Genomic DNA, 15,288 nt, shown 5'->3' on the forward strand with positions numbered 1-15,288 from the left:
AGGTACACATCAACCCCAGGGCCTTTGCACTTGCAGTTGGTCCCCCCTCCCTGGAATATGCTTCCCCCAGACAACTTCAGGGCTTGTACTCTCTTTCCATTCCTGGCTCTGCTCAAATGTCACTTTCCAGAGTAGAGGCTTCTCTTGTCCACAGAACACCCCACCTTCAGGCCCTCCTCTGCTTGATTAATCTTTGTAGCACTTGTCACTACCTGGTGTGATTTGTGTCTCCTGGTTTGGGTTTACCTTCTGCTTCCTTTGCTTGCCCATTTCAAATGAGTACCTTCACGGTGGAGACTTCGGATCTGTTACATGCATTGCTACTTCTCTAGTGCTAGAGCAGAGTCTGGTGTGTGGTAGACACCCACTCGGTACTTTCGGAGTGGATAGATGGACGGAGTAAGGGGTGAGGGGACCCTGGGGAGGATTCTCAGCTCTGTCCTTTCTCAGTGATGAGACAGAAGAGCTTGTCTGCATCCTGCCCACAGGTGGCCAGGGCCCCACACCTCCTGGCAACCTCTGAGTTCCCTCAAGCAGCAACAAAATGCCCCAAATGCCCAGAAGCCCCATGCAGAGGAGTTAGCAGGCTCAGTGGACCAGGGCTTGGACTAGGACGTGTGAGAGGCGTGGCTTTACATTATCTGCGGCTCTGAAGGAGGAAAACCGGACACAGGGTCCAAGACTCTGAGAAGAGCTTAAACCACGGGTGCAGCAATGGCCGTGAGGCCGGTGACTGTTTTCCGTGTCACCAAACCGACTTCCTCCCCAACCAAAGCGTACAGCAGCTTCGTACGCAGCGGCCGGCATGCTTCGAGGGGGACAGCGACACTCCAGGGAGATTTAGGTGGGACCCTGCGTTTAACCACGCGTGACAGCCCAGAAAGCATCGGGGGTTGCTGTTTCTCCAGGGGGACTTTTGCTCCCTCAGCAAACAGAGACGAGCGGGTTTCTGTGAGATTAAATTCAGCCCGACCTTTCCCCTCCTGTCTGGAGAAAGTCTCTGTTCTCTGGGCTCCCGTGGCCGAGGAATGTAAACAGCCTCAGTAACCAGCACGACGCTTGGCACTTGTAAAGAGCTCATTATAATCGAATTCTTCTGTCCCAGGCTTATCTAATTAAGTCGTGACATCGTTTCTTTTCATTTTCACCAAAGCGGAATCAAAGCACTGATTGGCTCTTTGCTTCCATTTCGGCCTTTGAGAAGATCATTTCCAGGAGTCGGAAACAAATCCTCCAACAAAGCCGCAAAGCCAAAGGACAGGCTGTCGGCCAAGCCACGCTGACACAGACTTTCCAAGTGATCACAGGCACCTACATCTGCGGGCCTGGGGACCGGGGCACAGAGCTCTCTTGTACACGCCTGCGTTTCCTCCCCACACTCATGGGGTGGGGCGGCAGCCAGAGAGGGAGCAGCTCTGCTGCCGGCACCATCGCGAGTTCAGCGTGGCTGAGCACCTGCTGTGTGACACACACACACACACACACACACACACACACACACACACACACCTAAAACAGGCGGTGGAGGAAGAGATGCGGGCTCGGAGCTGCGTGGGTAGCTACTCTTCCCAGCGCCACCCTGCGTTACCCTGTTATTTCATCTGATGACAAATGTGCGAGCCAGGTCTTCTTTTGGACCCCATCCCTAGCTGTGGAAGGGGGATCGCTATTCAAGTTCTGGAAGTCCGAGCTGGAGGCCGCCTTCTCCCCTGCTCTGGAGGTGCTTCCAGGCAGGAAGCACTGCATGGCCCTGGAAGGTGGCTACCCAATCCCTGGTGAGAGGAGCGGCCAGGAAGGCTTCTTAGACGTGGGGTCCTGAGCTGAAGTGCGAACCGTGAGGAGGGAAGAGGAGTGAGTCAGGAGGAGAGGTGCTCTGAGCGGAGGAGCAGAGGAGACGGGGGAGTGAGCCGTGGGCCTGGGACCATCCACCTGCACCCGCAGCTGGGCTGACCCCCTTCCCAGTGATGCGAGCAGGAAGCACGTCCTGGACCTCAGCATCCTCGTCATTCGAACAGGGTAGCTGCTGTATCTATCTCCCAGGGATAGTATGGGCAACAAAGAACAAAACATCGTGAAACCCACTTTTTGTGCAGTCCTGGGCCGCCTTAAACCCCAGGCCTTCCCGCTTAACTACATCCCCAGCCCATTTATTTTTTATTTTGAGGCAGGACCTCTCTAAGTTACGAAGTTGCCCAAGCTAGGGTTGAACCTTTGATCCTCCTGCCTCAGCCTCCAGAGTGTTGAGATTACAGATGTGCAATACTATACCCTGCAGTAAAGGCCACATTTAAACTAAACCTAAGAGGTATTTATAAATGAAAGGGTTCTTGTTGTCATCTCTGGATGTCTACCTTCTAACACATTCCCAAAATACCATTTTTTGTACTCCAGTCAGTGTTCGGGTGACTTGATTGACTTCCCAGCCATGTAGTAAGAAGGGTAAAGGGAAGTCAGAGACATCTTGGAAATGTCAAGCCAGGGAGGCTTCAGGGATTTTTGGTCCAAAAACTTCCCGAAGGTAGGAAGCGAGTTGATGTAGACTCAGAGGAAGACCAGTTGTCATGGCTGTGTCTCGATGTCCCCCAAAGCCTCACACAGCCATAGGTGGGGCTTTTCAGAGGTGGTGGATCTAGAGTGTGTGACTGATTCACGGTGCAGTGCTAGGATGAAGGGTGCTAGGATTAGAGGTGAGTGATTACTAAATCAGTCCACTGGTTGGTTTGGCACTGCCCTGGTCCTGATAGCCTGGGCAAGACAGAAGGCCAGAAAGGTGCTGCTAAGGCCTCCCTGTTGCTTTGTTGCCTTCTGCCTGCCATGAACCGTTTCTTCTCTGCAGTGCCTGTTGCCATGTGCCACCCTGCCTTGGAGCCAGCCCATCATGGCTGAAACCTCCACAAACTGTGAGCTGAATAAACCTTTCCTCTTTTAACTTTAGGCATCAGGTATCTTGTCTCAGCAAGGAGAGAAAAAATAACTAAGACAGACCTCCATTGGTATTTGTTTGTATCATACAGGTAACAGGGGCTGGGACATTAAATACATTAAGCGATGCAGTGTTTAACATGTGGGGTGGTGTGGGTGCCCAGGACCCCGCCGTGTGAACCCGGGGCACCCACATGAGCATCCTGCAGGAAGAAAGCAAGCTCTGCACCCAGGCTAGCAACTGTGGGGTGGCAGTGCCCAGTGGCCTATCAGCGCCTCCCATGTGGTGCCATCATGGGGTCTGGTGGAGGGGATTTGCTGCGCTCTTTCACCTAGTTAGCAAGGGGCTCTCACCTGGCCCACAGCAGACCAGGGCGCCTACGGAGAAACCAAGGATGGAAGGTGACACAAAGCAGAGAAGTGGACAGGACAAGGAAGCAGCAGATCTAGAATTTCCTCTCAAAATATGGGCTATTGTCACCCCTCAGGTAAAAGTACTGACAATCTGATCAGAGGCAGCAGGAGTGCATGAGATGGCAGGGTGGGGGAGCAGAGAGATGGACAAAACCGTGTAAGACTTCAGGAAGAGGAACTTAGTATTGATTCACACCCACTATTATTAAATAACAATTATCTCCAGAAGTAATTGTATATTCTGCCTGTAGATACATGGCCTATACATTCATCAAAAGATGAGTGGATACAGAAAATGTTGTGTTTACCCACAATGGAGTGCTACTCTGCCATAAAAAAGGATAAATTTGAGTCATTTGTAGGAATATGGGTGCACCTTGAGACCACAATGTTAAGTGAACTAAATCAGACACAAGAGTAAATACTGCATGGTTTCTCTTCTATGAGAATCCCAAAATATAAACAAAGAGCAAAATTAAAGATAGATAATAGGAAATATGTAGTGAGATAGGTCTTTTACAAAAAGGAGGAGGATCAAGAGACAAAGAAAAGAGGGACAGATGGGAGGGGAGAGAAAAGAGATGAAAAAAGAACTAAGATGTGCTATGCACATGTACCACCCCACATAAGGGATGGGATCGTTTTGTGCTACAGAGAGCCCTTCCCAGTCCTTGTCACGGCCAAGGAAGTTATATTTGCAATCCCATGAGAAGGCATTGCAATTCCAGTGAGTTAATTCCAATCTATCACTTCCAGGGCAACCCACGGCGAGAATAACGACACTAAGGCATATCTGTAGTTATGGGGAGCCAACGGGTCCTACGTTCAGCTAGGATGATGGCCATCCAGAACAAAGAGCTGAATCTGGATTTTATTAATTCATGAAGAAGGGAGTGGCTTGAGGATGAGTGACTGTGAGAACCCTGGGAAGTAGGTAAATGCCATGAGCTGGGCTTGGTGGGAGGCCTGAAATCACCTCTGCAAATGCAGACAGAAGGATATGAGAAAGAGTAATCTGCATGACACAGCTGAGATAGTTTCTAATGTTATGGGGTTGGTGCTTAAGGTCTGATGTGTAATCTTCGAAGCCCCAGGAAGTCATAGCCTCTACCCCAAGGCTCAATCCCAGCTGACCACATGGAGCATTGGCTCGCACATCCCGCCTCATCCTGGCTCGAGGGAACAACAGGGATCTGGGGAAACATGCCTGCCATCTCCAAAGAGTACCATCAGCACCTTGGCTAGACCGATATGCATTGCTTAAAGCCAATTGAAGGGATAAGGAAAGGGTCCTGGCCAGCTCTGTGCATAACAATAGGTGAAACAGGGTCAGGTTCTGCCACGGAGGAGGCACCTGCTCCTTTGTCAAGGAGAGTTGCCTAGGTGGTCCTCCACAGTGTACTGCAAACATATACTAATAGAAATAAAAATTAAAGGGCGAAAATAGCATACGAGAAAAGATCTTTTTTTTTTAAATAAACAAGCACCCAAAATATTTTTAAACTTTTTAGAGTTGAAGATGAATAAAACAAAAAGAGTACAAATTTAAAATCTTGTTAAATATTTTGTAAGGTCCTTTTTGAAATTTCTGATGTTTTGTGTAAGGCTTCCCACATCCGTAGTATCTTTGTATTTTACATACACGGAAATACATGGAATGCGAGGCAGATTTCCTCCCGAGGTGCATGTTTTGATTTAACTGGAGACAACAACAGCAGGTGAGGAGGGAGGGCTCAGTGACCGGGAGTGGGCCAACGTCGCAGGTTCCGCTGAGCAAGCAGGTTGCCTGCCCGCTCCTCTTCGCCAGAGCTCCGACCTCCTCTCGGGGAATCCATGCACCTGCTGTGGTCTGAGCTCCCCAGCCTCTTCTGCAGGCGCTGTCACCCGAGGGACCACTTCCGCAAGGATGCGCTGTGCCTATTCGTCACACCGCAACAAACTGGCCCAAAGCCTAATACTGGACCCTGCCCCCGCCACGTCTCTCCCTTGCCATCCTGCACGAGGGCAGGGCCGTGGGGCAGCTCCTCTTGGTTGCATGGGCTCATTGCGGGTTCACGTGTGTGGCTGACAGGCGGGTGGAGACTGCAGGTTGGGGACACTAGCGCCTGCCCACGGGTGACTTAGACTTCCTCTTCCCTTGGAGTCCTGAGAACCAGGATTCCAAGAGACAGGAAGTGGAGGCTGCTGCTTTCTTAGAGCCTGGAGTGTGAAGCTGGCACTGGATCTGCTGTCTTCTGAATACAGATAGTGTCCACCAAAAGCCGTGTGCTCAAGGCTGGCCCCGGGGGTGGGGCAGTTGGAAGGCACCATGGACCTTTAAGAGGTGGGGTATGTGGCGGGGAGGCCTGAGGTCACTGGGAACACTGCTGAAGGAGACAGTGGGATTTCTGGTTTGTGATGTGAGTGGTTTGCTCTGACACACACTCCTCTACCATCGCTACCCAGCATCTTGACCAGAGGCCCAGAGCATTGAGGCTGATTGATTGTGGACCAGATCCTCCAGAATGGTGAACTAAACAAACCTTTCATCTCCAGAAGTCACTTGCCTCGGGGATTGCATTGCAGTCACATGAAGCTGACTAACACAGCCTCACTGCTGCTGCACGGCCATGCAGGCACCAAGCCTGTCCATGTTGAAAGGAAGAGGACAGACGCCTTCCCCCATGACAGGAGTGGCCACCGTGATCTTCCATGAGATGTAAGCGGAAGTGGTCCCTTGGGTGACAGCGCCACAGATTCCTAAGAAAGCATTACAGCTTTCTTTCCTATTGCTCCTTTCTTAGTCCTCTTCCTAGGATTCAGGTGGGAGACTTGAGCAGAAACACTTGTTTCAGAAGCAGGAAGTAGCCATGTTCATGGCTGTCATGGACTGAGACCTCGAAGCAGAAAGACAGAAGTAGCCTGAGCCCCGGAAAACGTCCCTGACATTTATACGAAAACAGGCCCTCGGCCAAGGCCCACCAGAGACCTTTCCACTTCCTGCAGCTGACCACAGCCCCAGCTCCCTGCCCGCTGCTTGCAGTTCACAAGGACGGGAAGCCTTCATGGGGTTGTGAGGCTTGAGGTGGATCCTGAAGGAGGAGTGCAGTCGAGATTTCCCGTCGCCCAAGGCACAGACGGGACCTCTGCCCTCAGTGTGCGTCACTCCTGGGTGACGCCCATCTTCCAGGAACATGCTCTGTCCCAAGAGAGCACCCTCCCCTCCCACAGCATCCAGGCGCCATCTACAAACCAGAAGCTGGCTCTCACCAGACACTGGATCAGCCTGTGTCTCAGACGTCCAGCCTCCAGAACCGTGAGAAATAAATGTCCACTGTTCAGAAGCGCCTGGACTGTGGCAACAAATTTTTGTTATTGTGGCCTAAGACAAGCACCTTATCACCCTGTGCCCTGTGCTTTCCAGGTGTGTTCTCATCTAACTCCTGCAGTCACCCTGGGATAAGGACACAGGTCCAAATGACACAGTGGCAGGGAAAACTGAGGCTCAGAGAGGTCAGCAACATAATAACCAAGATCACAGAGCCGGTAGGGGTGGGAGCCCAGGCCTGCTCATGCCCTTTCCGGGCCTGCTTTCATTCCAAGTCCTGATTCTGTTTTTAGGAGCCTTGAATTTAACACACAGCTCAGACGTCTCTACATTCATTGGCTTTACTGACTTTACCTCCTTGAGCCTCAGTTTACCCATCTCTAAGATGAGAGGGCTCTGAGGGCTGAGTAGGAGCTCTCAAAGGAGGCGTCTCCCCCTCAGGATCCTTTGATACCATGCAAGTTCAAATAACATCAAGGTTTATAAAAGAACAAAACATCATCAAATGGCCTTATAATGAAATTCCAGAGCAATACGTAGGCGGGAGAAGGGCTACAAATCCACAGGATGTCAATTCCAAGTTGAATACAATTTACAAGAAATGGTTCAAATATCACATGGTCAAAACAATTTTGAGCTTTCCAGTATTTACAAACATACCTCACTTCATAAACCTTTCCAATCCCTGCTGCATCATCCGTACACAGGGGGGCCCATTTTAAGATGATTCTATTTAATCTGATGTGGCTTTAAGTGAGGCCTGTTGGAAATGTGCTACTAATTTTGGACTTTTGTGTTTGGGAGGAAATGCGATTGAAGCTTAATCCAATTTTCTCAAACCCAGAAACAGCTACAAGGAAAACAGACAGGCATGAAGGAAGAGCGGCAGGGTTTGCCTCACAGGGGCTCACTGGCCCCCTAGCTGTCCTGCTGGAACGTCCCATCCCAGTAGTGGTCATCCAGGCAGCAGGGAAAGTCCAGTCATGGCGACAGGGTCTTCAGGAGAAAGGTCTACTTCATCCAGCTGCCCTCAAGTAGCTCTTTCTGAGCCGGGTGTGGTAGTGTCAGCCTGGAATCCCAGCACCGTGGGAGGCTGGGGCCTGAAGTTAGCGATTCTGAGCCTAGTATGAGAAATTTAGTGACTTAGTGAAATCCTGTCTCAAAATAAATAATAGAAAAAGAGCTGAAGATATTGCAAAGGTCCTGGGTTCAACTCCCATGTGACAATCATAATAATATTGATAATAACAACATAATAGTAGTAGCAGTAGTAATAGGTTCTCTGGAGGGATTTCTGTTCTACCTAGCAGCACAGAGAGTCTTACTGTCCTCACCTGGCCTGGGATAAGGAAGCAGATGGCCAAAGATAAGGACAAGGACATTTAACACTTGTCGGACAGCCACCCAGGCAGCGCTAGGGTTGCCGAGATTGCGGCAAGGTGGGTCCCCATTTCCTCCCAGGCTCCACCCTGTTGCCACTCTGATAAATCCAGATGGATGTAAGCTCAACCTCAGGCTCACCCACCTTGCCATGGATTTGTTAGGAGGTAAGGTGGTGTGACAGGCGACACTTTCCAAAAATGGTTGCGTTGGTCTCTACCTTCTACCCAAAGTGCTCTTCAGATGGTCCTGACCTGGTTTTTCAGCTGTAGGGTGATGCGGAAGAGATGAGAGTCCAGTAGAATCTATCCCGAGGGTGACCACTACTGCCGAGGAACATCCCAGCGGGTCAGTTTGATGTTTTCCTAGGCTAGTAATATGCTGTAGGATAACCTCTTGCGATGGGGTCCCAGTCAGCCCCAGGATCGTAAGCATAAACAATCAGTACTCCAGACTGTACTGTGTTGTCATAATGTTGGTAGGTTAAGTGAAATGCATATTTTTGGCTTGGAACATTTTCAGCTTACAGTGGGTTTATCAAGACCTGGCCCCATCATAAATTAAGGAACATCTGCATATGACTTAGACATTCCTCCTTTGAGGAGTGAGGGGTCCAGGATCCCACCCTAAAATCCGGGTGGGTTGTGGCTAGGGTGCAGAAGTCATTGTGACTTCTGCTGGCTCAGTCATAATAGGTAATATGGTTTCCGCCTGGTTTTCTTGGGATCCCTCTCCTTAGAACCCAGCCATCAGACTGTGAAAGAGTCTAGGCAGCCACAGAGAAGCCCCAGGAAGACGCACCAAGCCCGCACCTCACAACCCTGTGGAGCCCCGGATAGGACCAACAGCCCCCTGCCAGCTATGGCGATGGCCACGCCGGAACTAGGCCTTCTGGCTCCCAGCTGATCCCCCCAGCTGGTGCATGGAGCACCATCAAGTGGTCCCCGCTAATTCCTGCCCAGTATGCAGACTGATAAGCAAAACAAATGACTGGGGTAGTTACGAGTCACTAAGTATATAGAGAGCTTCTCTTAAAAAAAAGAAAAAGGCATTGCCAGGCATGGTGGTGCACGCCTGTAATCCCAGCACTCGGGAGGCTGAGGCAGGAGGATTGTTGGGGGTTTGAGACCAGCCTGGGCTACAAAGTGAGCTCAAGGCCAGCCTGAACTGCATAGTGAGACCCTGTCTCAAAAAGACAAAAAAACAAAACAAAACAAAACAAAAAAAAAGAATAAAAAATACAGCATTTAGCATTCTCACTCCACCCCTTTGGCGGATGGCCTTGGCGGTCACTTCAGCATCCTTTCCTTGCTTCCCGGTCTGTGTGATGGGCACAATGCTAGATCCCTGAACTGCCGTGAGAGCTCACCGGGTGGGATGCAAAAGCTCTAGAATGCTGTGGAATTTAGTAGTGCCCACACCCCGCCTCGGCCTTCTTCCCGTCCCATTTCCTAAGCTTTCCTGGCCAGGTGCAGTCCCCCACAATCCAGCGCATTGTGATCCTCCCAGATTCCCTGGACGCTGCTGTCTGGAGGCCACAGTTCCACGCTGCTGTGCCCTCTGCTTGGGGTGGCGTGTTCACCACGCCTGCAGCAGCCTCCTCCACAGCTTCACTGCTGCCGCCTCCCAGACGCCCTCCCTGACTTCACTCTCCACAGCAAGTGGCTACAGACGTGGAGGTTTTCCAGATGTGGAAGCTGAGTTCTGTGGGGCTAAGATATCACAGTCTCACAGATGTCATAGTCTACACAGTGGCAGTGCACCGTCCTGGCCTGGGTCACCTCCCACACTCGGCTTGTGACGTTAGTGCTGGCCACAGCCACACCGCTTCATCTCTGCTCAGCCAAGCGGCGAGCTCTTCGAGGGGCAGGGCTGGAATGTCCCTTTTCCTTCCTTTCTTTCTTCCTTCCTTCCTTTCTTTCTTTCTTTCCTTCTTTCTTCCTTCCTTCCTTCCTCCCTCCTTCCTTCCTTCCTTCCTTCCTTCTTTCTTTCTTTCTTTCTTTCTTTCTTTCTTTCTTTCTTTCTTTCTTTCTTTCTTTCTTTCTTTCTTTCCTTCCTTCTTTCTTCCTTTCTTTCTTTCCTTCTCTCTTTCTCTCTCTTTCTTTCTTTCTCTTTCTTTCTTTTTTTCTTTTTTTTTCTTTCTTTCTTTCTCTTTCTTTCTTTTTTTTTTTCTTTCTTTCTTTCTTTCTTGACAGGGTCTCACTATGTAGTGCAGGCTGGCCTTGAATTCGCTTACAGAGCCCAGGCTGGCCTTGCACTCACAGTGATGCCCTGCCTCAGCCTCCTGAGTTCTAGGACTACAGGTGTGGACCACCACGCCCGGTAGGGCTGGCGTTTTCTCCAGGTTAAACCATTTGCATCCCCCATGTGCAGAGCATGCAGCTGGCTGTGCACACAGTAGGACTGAGTTCATACCTCTGAGTTAAGGTAAGTTGCAGGCCGGGAGATAGAGGAAGCTGTGAGGTTCCTAAGAGCCCAGTGCCTGCAGGAATTGATTTCACTGGGTCTGCAGATGCAGTCAGTCACATCTGAGATAAATAACACTAATAAATGAAACCAGTTCAGAAATATACGCATCGTCTCTCCAGCCTCCGCACGTCCGACCCCCTGAAACACCCAGTGGGTTTCCTCCCACTCCTGATCCTGGGCACAACTAGACAGAATCCCCTTATAGAGCATCTCTTCTTTTTAAAAAAATGGCATCTAGATTCATACTACTGGCTGACTTCAGAAATTGTTTGCTTTACCCAATATGTCAGAGAGATTCCCTCCAGAAATGACACAGAAGTCAGTTTTTTCAAGGAGAGATAGTTCCCCCAGACACGTGTATAACTTACGGAACCTTCCCAGGCCCAGCGGACTTTCAGATTGCTTCCAGGTTTTGGCCACCACAAAAAGCGTGACCGTAAATATCTTGTCCCCACGTCCTTATGCTCCGGGGCTTTCATTTGTGAGGGCTGCGTTCTCAGAAGTGGGCTTGCTGGGTCAGAGGAGATGTGTCTTTCTCGGTGTTCACAGACGCTTCCAGACCTCCTGCATTCCCAGGAGGTCGTGGCAATTCAGCAGTCCTGCTCCCACACACAAAACGCCAGCTTGGAAGGGACTTCCCTCCCTCCGTCATGCATGAGCCAGAGTCAGCGTCTGGAGAGGAGCCTCCAGACAGTCATCCAGCCGCACTGAGCCTGGAACCTCATCCCCACAGGGACCCAATCCAGTGCAACTCACTTCCTGGGCTTTTGGCTGGAGAGATCAGATGCAGAAAGCCAGACCAGTGTCACAGAGGGGATGATTATTCTGTCTGCAGCGATGAAACCCTGGCCAGCGGCTGGACAGCTACAAAAGCCGTGGCTTAAGGGTGACTCGGGCCACAGACAGGTCAGCCCACCTGTCCTTCCTTCCCTGCTGGTCCCGGGCACCCTGCCCTTCCCACAAGCCCTGGCTCGGCCCTTCTCAAAGCCCACCTGCTCTCGCCCTTGTCACCCACACCCACCACATCCTTCCAGAGCCCACCGTGCTGTCCAGAGCACAGGTCCTTTCTACTCTCTGCCGGGTCCCAGGGTTGGCATCTCTGCCTCGGCTCAGCAGATAAGGCTAATGATGGCGAGTGCTTGTGGGACACGTACCATGACCCGGGTGTGCGTGGCTAGTGCTTGATGTGTGTTAATTAATCTGCCCCCGGCAGTCATCTCTGATGTCCACGACACAGAAGAAACCAGGCTGGAAGCTGGCAGGGCATCTGTTAGCACCTGCTGCCCTGATCCATCTGGGATTTGCTTGAGACGCAGGACCTGACTGTCTGTGCTTCTGAGTGCTTTGAGGGGGACAACCTCAGCTCTCCTGGGGCCCAGTATTCCAGGCGACCTGCGGGACCACCCTGTCTGTTCCGGGCCTCCCTGGCCCCCACTCTGCAAATAGTTCACTGCCGCAGGCTTAGCTACACAAGGCGTCTTCTGCAAAACCTCCAGGGATCCCCGCTTTCCAAGCTCTTGCCTCCATCCTGAGCACCGACTATGTGCCAAGTGCTGCAGAGACGCAGGGAGAGTTGAGCTGGGCCTGCCTCCAGGATGGGCCAGACAGGGAGGGCCCAAGGCACCACCGCATCCTCGGGGCTTTGGGAACAAAGATAGGTCCTGATTGGCCCGGAAGCAAGCAAACAAGCGAGCCAACATGAGAAAGAGGTGAGGCCACAGGAAGACAGAGTGGGGCCGAGGCTGCTGGAGGAAGCCGGGGTTTCCTCCAGAGAACCCTGTGTTAGCCGTCACCCTGGCCCCACTGTGGCTGGGGCCCAAGTAGGGCGCTCGGAGTCCTCCGAAGGGACCTGGGCGGGTGGGGAGGGAGACGCTCTTCTCTCTGTGCCTGGAATTAGAATTACCACCCCGGCTGCATCTGACATCTGCTGGAACCAATTCATTATCATTAGGAAATGGATCCCTAATGAATTTCTGCGGCCATTAAGTCTGATCTACAGTAATGGCAATCACCCTTGGAAGCACACGCTTTATCCCTTTAATTAATAATCCTTCCTTATCAGCAAGCCTAATGACCACAGGACAAACAGGGGAAGAAGTCTCCTGGCTGCAGCCCAGGCTTCCCACCTCACTGTGGGGCCAGGGAGTGAAGGGCCCGGTCCACTTTCCCACCGCGGGGAGTTGACGTCCCTCAGCCTCCTCTGGAATCTTTACAGCCAGCGGCCAGCTGTGGCACATTTCTGGGGCCTCCCTGCCTCACCTGTGTGGCTTCTTCCAGCCACTACCTGGCATGACTCTGCATCCCTCCCTGGAGAGACCTCCCTCCTTCGCTGTGCTCTGCGACTTTCTCCTGTCCTCCGCTACAGCCCCAAGCTATTTGCACCAGGAAACTTGGTGCATCTGGGCAGCAGGTGGGCAGGTGAGTAAGTGATGCAGGACTGTCCATGAGCAAGAGCTGCCATCACCTGTGAGGCACAAAGGGACCCAGCGGGGAGCAGGGTGGGCTCTCCGGAGCAGCAGACACCTCAGTGGAGCACTGAGGGCAGGTTTGCTGAGATTACCAGGAACCACACTTTCATCCCCCGGGTGCCGGACACTTTACCTGCAGTATCTGCTCGGAAGGTCACATCGATGCTGAGAGCTAAGTGTCACTACCCCCAGTTTACAGAGGAGAAGATGTAGGTCCACAGAGGGTAAATAGGACCATGGGTGGCAAAGTCAGATCACAGCCCTGAGCGCCTGTTTCACAACCCCGACTGTCCACATCCCTCAGCCTCTGACACAGGCTTTTCTGCTGAAGCAGGACACAGTATGGCACTGCTGCGTCTCACCGTGGCCCCCCACACAGGTAGGTTGCACTGGTTGCTCACCGGGCTTCACCCAGAAGCCCCCAGGAACACAAGCCTCCACCCAGCTCGACACACCTGGCCTCGCTCTGCTCTGCTGTAGCGAAGAAGCAGAATTTATTTTCTCACAATCCTGGAGACTGGAAGTACAAGGCCTGGGAGCCAGCAGGATCAAGTCCCGGGGAGCTTCTCTCCCCGGTTTGCAGGTGGCCTCTTTCTTGCCGAGCCATCACATGATGGAGAGAACAAGAAAGCTTCCTGGAGTGTCCTCTTATAAGGGCACTAATCTGGTAATAAAGGGGCCCACCCCAGTGACCTAATCTCCACCTGGTTACCTCCTAAAGGCCCTGCCTGAAAACTCAGTCATACAGGGGCGTAGTGGCTGAGACCGCTGGCGAGCCCCTGAGTGGTGTGCCTTGCCTGTGGGACAGCATTAGCGGCAGAATGACAGAGCTAGGAGATGGAATCACTGGCTGAATTCAAATCCTGACTCAACCCCTTCCAATGCCGTGATGTGGGAACCTCGCCGTGCTTCAGATTTTCCCCTCTGAAAGGGGGGAACCAAGAGTGCCTGCTCCCGGAGTCCTGGGAAGGATGGCATACACTGAAACATGTAAGATATCTGGGCATGTGAGATATGTGAATAAGAAAGAACATTCAGAAAGTGTTAGTTGATATTATTATTATTATTATTATTATTATTATTATTATATCAGCAAAGACATTCTGCTCTCAGAAAAGAAATTTCTAAAAAAAAAGAAAACCCACCTCTTAAAAGCTCAGACCTTTGGAACTAAAAGAGGAGATGGATGTAATATATCTAACAAGGGGAAGTCAAGAGGCTGGAAGGAATTTTGAGATAATGATCTATACGTTTTCTCCTCCCACGCTCTTTTTCCTCCCCAGCCCTGCAACGAAGGGCTGGCAGCACATCCAGGAGCACTCCACGCAGTCAGGGCAGCCTGTGCTCCGATGTTCCTCCCAGCAGCATGCATGCTGCTTCCCATGCCGACTCTGGCCCCCTTCAGGATCCCTCCCGCCGCTCTCCTCCACCAAGATGCAGGGCCCAGCAGCACCCACCGCCCTGCACGTGCAGTGCTGGCTCCTAGCTCAGGGCACACCCATGCATTCCCTCTCATCCCCAGTCCAAATCCCCGTGATGCCATCCTTCCAGAAAGGTTTCTGGCCCTCCGGACCATACACATGTGGCAGGTGCCCCCGCCGCAGGCTTCCCTAGCCCCGGTGCCGACCCAAGAGCCTTGAACTTGCTCTGATGAGGCTGCCCAGGATAGGGCTTACGGCTGTGACCTCTGGGACTCAGCTACTTGGATGGGAGCCCTGACTTTCTACTTTCTGACTGCGTAATCACAGACAGATTTCACTGCTCTGTGCCCATCTGTAAATAGTGACACAGATGGTGGCCCTCCCTCCCTGGGACCCTGTTAGGATTCTATGGCTTCGTGCATATAAAGCTCTTAGAACAGAGCCCAGTATGGTCCTGTGTAAGAGCTCATTATTATTTACAAAGCGGTACCCCCCCATGAGTTGTATCTTTTTACCCTCACCCCACCCAGCACAGTGGCTGGGACTTAGTAGGCACTCAATAAATATTTGTTGAGTTGAATTAGCCCCACAAAATGGAAACAGAACTTGGCTCACAAAGGGAGTGATCACTCATATTACATATTAGGTGATTTTTCCAGAGTGCATCATGCCAAATATTGTACATTCTTTATTATAGTGAGGGTGGTGATATTCGTTAAAGGGTAGCGTAGTTTCATTGGAAACCCTTATTTTTGGAATTTTATAACTCAGCCACAAAAATTCACTCCGGGCAAAATGCTAACTTACGTCTGGAAGTAAATGGGTTTATTTTATAAATTTTTATGCATTTTCCACACATAAACAAATGGCCAGATAAACCATTCTTTAATAGAAGGATTGCAGGAGG

At 51.4% G+C, this 15,288-nt stretch overlaps 1 long non-coding RNA gene across 1 annotated transcript; it reads right to left on the minus strand.

Moving 5' to 3' along the window:
- Positions 1-7,141: 7,141 nt before the first annotated feature.
- On the minus strand, positions 7,142-11,149 carry LOC106147054. Its single transcript, XR_001231761.1, has 3 exons — positions 10,861-11,149; positions 8,169-8,289; positions 7,142-7,764 (listed from the first exon to the last, which is right to left on the minus strand). It is a non-coding gene; the product is annotated as an uncharacterized LOC106147054 (long non-coding RNA).
- Between the last annotated feature and the right edge of the window lie 4,139 nt (positions 11,150-15,288).

The sequence above is a fragment of the Chinchilla lanigera genome, unplaced genomic scaffold (assembly GCF_000276665.1).
Source record: "Chinchilla lanigera isolate Chin_1 unplaced genomic scaffold, ChiLan1.0 scaffold00113, whole genome shotgun sequence".
Classification (NCBI taxonomy): Eukaryota; Metazoa; Chordata; class Mammalia; order Rodentia; family Chinchillidae; genus Chinchilla; species Chinchilla lanigera.